Raw genomic sequence first — 6,476 nt, 5'->3', positions numbered from 1 at the left:
GGTTCTTCAATATAAAGCCCGACAACTGGAGGCATTCGTTCAACAAGGCCGCCATGACCAACCAGGGAATGTATCCTTGATCCTGTATGAAATTATCCTGTTTTAGCCTCCATTCAACGTCGGGGGATTGGGAATCCAACATCAGTCGACTCTGATGTTGATCTTGAGGGTTTCGGTACCATTAATGTTCAATTCGAGGCGAGGAAATAGGGGTTAGGGTTCTGTCTTTGCTGATAACCTGCCCACCCGCGGGATGTAGAAAATTCTCAATAGCAACCAGCAGACCATCGGTTCAGCCGCAGGAATTTGGTTAGTGAAGCCTTGAACCCTTCAGTGATGAAGGCCTTTGGGGAGGCGAGGCACTGGAGCATAGACTGCCTCATAGAAAACCTGCAGAACGAAGAGACTCGTAATGGGGGATTGGTGACAGTCATGGAGCATTATCGAACCGCAGTCTTCTGCATGCTCCTATGCATCTGTTTTGGCAACAAGTCAGACGAGGAGATGCTGAACTCCATGAAGCGTATCTTGTGAGATATGGTGCCGGAAAACATTCAGCGGCGCAATATATTTGGCGGGATACCATTTAGGATTTTGGAGTGTTTCTTCCAGCGGCGCATGGTGCATTTAGTGGACTTAAATCGGAGGCACAAGGAACTCTTGGTGGGGCTCATAAACAAGCGTCGTGACGCACCGCTTCTAGCCGGTTGTGCATACGTGAACACGTAGATTGAGGCTGAACGGAGTCTGAAGCCTCAACGATGACGAGCTTGTTACGCTGTGCTCGAAAATCATGTTAGCCGGTGGTGACACAACCACATCAGCCCTACAGTAGTTGTTGGTGAATCTAATGATCTGTCAAGACATATAAGTGAGATTATATGATGAGATCATCAGCGTCACTAGGAACAAGACATCGGTGGAGGAAGATGACTTGCCGCGGATTCCTTATCTGGAGGTCGTCGTGATGGAAACCCTGAGATTCCATCCTCGCTAATAGAGAAAAAAGTATTGACTCATGTCTATAGACATGGTTGTGCTCGACCTTTTTGGATAAGAGAGGCGAGAAGGACAACCCACTTAACCCATGCACGCAGATCAGAACGAGAGAAGAGTGGGAATGTTGTTGGGTTCTTTCTACCAGATCTCTTTTACTGGAACAGATGGATTCATGTATTTTAGCACTCATATCCAGCCTCCAGCCACTCTCTATTCTAAAAGGTATTAAAATTGCCTTCGAATCCTGTTTAATCGCATATTTCAGTACTTTATAATCTTTCGTTATTATACGTTTAAATTCCCCCATAAATTTGAAGAAATTGACTAACTGCAATAGAAATTTAACAAAAAGAATTTATTGGTTTTGGGACTCACGAAGAGCATTAGAAGCAATAAAGTATTTTATGGAAGCAATTGCTAGAGGAGTGCAATTACCTATTTAAACTACGACAAAGTTGAAGAAGTCATTGAGTCAAGCAGGTATGCAAGATGCATATGCACAACTTTGAAAAAAAATGAAAAGTATTTAAATTCAGACGAAGTAATCACTATTTAAATTTTTCAAGCTAGTCCACTTGAGGGTTGAAAAATTATGAAACATTTTTGGTTTTAGGTAATGGTAATATTATTAATTGAGCTTTTCAATATTTCATATGGGTGGGGTTTTGTTCAGGCCCTTCATTTCATATTGTTTCAACATTTAGATGAGGGCTTAGAACTTTTTATTTTGATTGAATTAATAATTTGAGGGTGTCTTGGCCTGTCCAAATTTTCCCTGGACATCATTTTAGTGCCTTTGTTTTCTACGAAGGCACAAAGCAACTCAATGTCTTGACTCAATTAGCAATGTAGTTTTGTGAAGTTAGATGTTGTAAAAAAAATTAGTGCATATGCTCTTGAAATTGGGTGTTGCCAAACATGGTTGGATGGAACTTCAATCTGGTTGAAAAGTTGTGAAACAGTTTTGGTTTTAGGTAATGGTAAGATTATTAACTAAGCTCTTTAGTATTTGATATGGGTGGGGTTTTGTTCATGCCCTTCATTTCATATTGTTTTAGCATTTGGATAAGGGCTTAGACCTTCCCATTTTGATTGAATTAATAATTTGAGGGTGTGTTGGCTTGCCCAAAATTTCCCTAGACAGCAGTTGGCATTGGTGCTCTCCCTCGCCCTTCAACTAATCCAATCTTGAAGTGCATAGCCCCCATATGAAATTAGGAGGCCCAAAACTCCTGGCAACAAATGGTGTTGCTCATCTAACTGTATTTGATGATTTACAAGGTGTCTCAATCATCTTGAAGTGGCTTAGCTATATTCCTCCATATATAGGAGGACCTCTTCCTGTCGTGAAGCCTCTAGATCCTCCAGATAGATTAGTTGAATTCGCTCCAGAGAATTCATGTGATCCTTGTGCAACTATTAATGGTGTAGAAGATAATGGTAGGTGGCATGGTGGCCTCTTTGACAAATAGTGCTTCATAGAGACATTAGAAGGGTGGGAAAAACAGTGGTTACAGGGCGAGTGAATCTTGGGGGAATCATTGTGGGTGTATTGTTGTTGAGACCCAAACAATGATCTAGGTGATTCTTGCAGACCCTAGTCAACTTGATTCTACTGAGAGAGTAGTACCTCAAGTAGGTTCAACGTTACTCACAAGCGTGTGTCGTTCCATAATGTTGTATAATCCTCCGGCTGATAGGGGAAAATCTAATGATAGACGTAATGTTTAGAGGCTCCTTGTTCACCAAATCTTGTCCAACTTTGTGATATTGAAATTTCATAAATGCGAGATGTGACAAGAAGATAACTTAAATGAAAGCAACCAAACAACTTCCATGCAATTAATTGCTTTGAAAATAAAGCATTGGATAGGTTATAGGGTGACAACAACACTGAAAGTCAACTTATCTTCTGCACAACTTTTTTTAAGCATGTTACATGGAGTGAGAATCGACAATAAAGAATAGTAGTGAACTTATCCTCTCCTACACTCTACTATGCATATCCACATATCAAGGGATCAACAGTGAACAATATTGTACCCAGCTTATGGTGCATGCATCATCTACTCTCCTTCACTAACGTAATTTTTTCTAATCAATTTTGTCAAAAAACATGGCCCCATTTTGGTTCTACATATGTCATAGTTTCATAATTATTATTCTCAATATAAATATACTATTATTCTAATTTGATTTTAATTAAATCATTAAATTATCCACATATATTATTAATTACACCAGAGACATTTTAAAATGAGATAAATTATCATATATGACTAGGCATATAGAAGTAATTTATCCCTAAAAAAATTTAAAAATTAGAATTTTATCCCTCCAAAAATAAAAATAAAATTTAGAAATCAAAATTATTTATGACTTAACTCCACCCCTATTTACAACATTTGACAACCATTATCTAACCATGTGGTACCTCCACGCATAATCGATAGGGTGGGAAACAAAACATTTGAAAACCATTACCTGACCATGCATTACCTCCATGCACAATCAGCTAAGGGAGGGAAACAATGTGGTTTCAAATTTAAAACGCGACTTTTCTATTAGACCACCTTCACACATAATCGATAAGGGTGGGAAACAAAGCATTTGAAAACCACCACACATTACCTCCGTGCAAAATCAGCTAAGGGAGGGAAACAAAGTGGTTTCAAATTTAAAATACGACTTTTCTATCAAACCACCTCCACGCATAATCGATAAGGGTGGGAAAAAAAACATTTGAAAACCACCACGCATTACCTTTATGCACAATCAGCTAAAGGAGGGAAACAAAGTGGTTTCAAATTTAAAACACGACTTTTCTATCATACCATTGATTTAGAGTCGACGAAGAAGAAATATAGAGAGGCTTGGCTTCTCTCATTTCTTATCCTAATTGTAAAAGACATTGTCAGTAATTTAATAGAGTTTTGGTTTGGCTCATTACCCACAACCAACTTCTGAAATCAAACCTTGATACCATCTCCATATCTACCATTTCTTCACTCAATACATGACCCAGGCATAGGGATTTTATGGATGTATGCATCTACCTTTTTGGATTTGAATTCACAAGAATGAGGGCATGCTTTAGAGGTTAGGGTTTATTTTTTCTTATCTACATGCAGGAACAAGACAAAATTACTAATCTTCTATGATTTGGACGTGCTGCAAAACGAGGAGCCACATAGAGAAACTGTGGGAAATGTTAATTCTATTTCAAAAATTCAAGAATATAATGTAGGATATGGGAGCCCATGATTTCTCTTTGAAGGACATTTTGAGGCCCAATTGTGAGCGTACCATGAAGTTCTTTGGTACTTTCATCAATTTCTGTTGCTACAGGTGAGATGGACATCGTATGTTACGAGATCCTAGCGGTAGCGTGTATATTGGCTTTAATGTGTTTTGACATTTTTTCTTCGTACTCAAGGAAAATAAATTGTTAGGGGTAAGCCGGTCAATAATGGAATGCAACAAGGAACTTGAAAATGAATTACTGATAGAAGAGACGAACATCAAGGTTTTTCTGCCCAAATTCTCATATGAAAAATAATTGCTTTGCTTCATATTTTTTTGTAAATTTAATTAGCTTAGATTTGCATATTTATTCTTTTTTATTGGATATGAGCTGGAACAATAATTAAAATAAATTGAGGCAGAGTGACCATCAAAGCAGCCTCTAACTTAAGCACTAGAGGTTGAAATTAAGAAGTTGCAGCAAAACATCTTGCCCCTAAATAAACAACAATCTGATTTGAAGGCTGAAGTGTGTAATCTCTAGGAGAAGATTAATGAGTATAATAATAAGGTAAGATCTTGGATTTTGTGGGCTCTTTTCCTTTTGCAGAGTTGGAATTTCACTTTTGTACAACTTGGAAAACCTAACTTGGATGTCAATGTCACACTCATTTTATTTTTAAAAACCTTGAAATCTATCATCCTTTGGTTGAATGTTGTCACCCAATGCTTACGAGCTTTTGGATTGCTCCCTTAATTGTGTTGTACCATTATTTCTGCTAGACTTTCCAAATTGAAATACCTCTCACTTATGCTAGGAAGCAATCAAGTATATATTTCTTCTTTCCTTATAGTGTAATTATGATAATGGTACATTCTTTCTTGAAATAAAGAACAATATGATTACACTAATGAAATCATTAATTAGGAAGGATATATTGCAATTTTATCTCTCTCACGAGATAGGTAAGCATAACCAACATATCTACCTTAGTGCTAAACTCCATGGAATCCATATATTTTTTATACAAACTCATTTTGGTTGCAAATTTTGCAACTGGATCAACTTTAGACTTTGTTAACTCTACAAGACCGGTTGATGCAGCATTAAAGTCTTCCATACATTACCTTCTCCATAAAACATTGATCCCTGAGAGAAAAATAATACTTTATATTTCCTTTCCATTTTGTTTGACAATCAATAAATCTCCTGGAATTGCCACCTTCTAGTTGAGCTAACCAAGCATGAAGTTTGTTTATTCTAAATTGGTCCATACCCACAGCACTCAACGAAATCTACAACTTTAAAAGACATGTTTCACTATTTCATTTGTTTAAAATGTAAGAAAACCATTAGTTAACCCTATTTTAATATTTTATGAACTGCATTGACAACTAGGGACTCACTGATTACAAACTAGCCTAAAACTTGTGACTTGAAAGATGTTTCGACTTCAATATGGTTTGATACTATTTTATCCATTTGTCATTCTTATCTTGAATTGTCTAAATCTTGGTAATCCTTTCAGCTATCTGGGAGGTGACTCATATCCCTTAATGTAGTTTATTCGTTTCATAGAAAATAAGTTCTTGTCATATACTATCACCAATCCTTCTTATTAGGTATTCTCACTTGTAGTTGTATATTAAAGATACCATATTTTAGAATAATAACTTACTAAACTCTAATATAGTAGTTTTTCCATAGATATAAAGCATGTGGATATAAATCATGCGGACCAAATTTCAACCTATCTTTTCAACTAAGAAGCCTTTTCCTATTCCATAGTCTCATTGAGTCTTAATCCCTTCCTAGAGAATTTTTTTGATAGAATTAGAAAGATATCCTAACTATAATATAAGTGAGGGAAAGGTCCAAATATGGCTCCCAACCAACTCCCAAAACATTTATTTTCCCTTCAAATTTCCAGGACAAATTCCTTGAAACAATATGCTGAGCATACCAATTTCTTGCAAATATTGGCAATTCTGGCAATATAAAGGATCTAGCTTATCTAAAATCTCAAAAGCCCTAATGATACTGACTGCATGTACATATGTCTCTAAATGGTGTACACATTTTTGAATCAATATAAGTTTGAATTAATACAAAGGAGTTGTATAAACACTCGTTCCTTTCTTACAAACGAGGGGATATACACTAATTTGATGCCATAGTTTAGCGGTGATCTTAATAGGTAATTGTGCATATTTCCTAGAAGCAATTATTAAGG

The sequence above is a fragment of the Pinus tabuliformis genome, chromosome 8 (assembly GCF_031772625.1).
Source record: "Pinus tabuliformis cultivar Carrire ecotype Pingquan chromosome 8, CPIR1, whole genome shotgun sequence".
Taxonomy (NCBI): domain Eukaryota; kingdom Viridiplantae; phylum Streptophyta; class Pinopsida; order Pinales; family Pinaceae; genus Pinus; species Pinus tabuliformis.
This window is presented reverse-complemented; position numbering follows the sequence as displayed.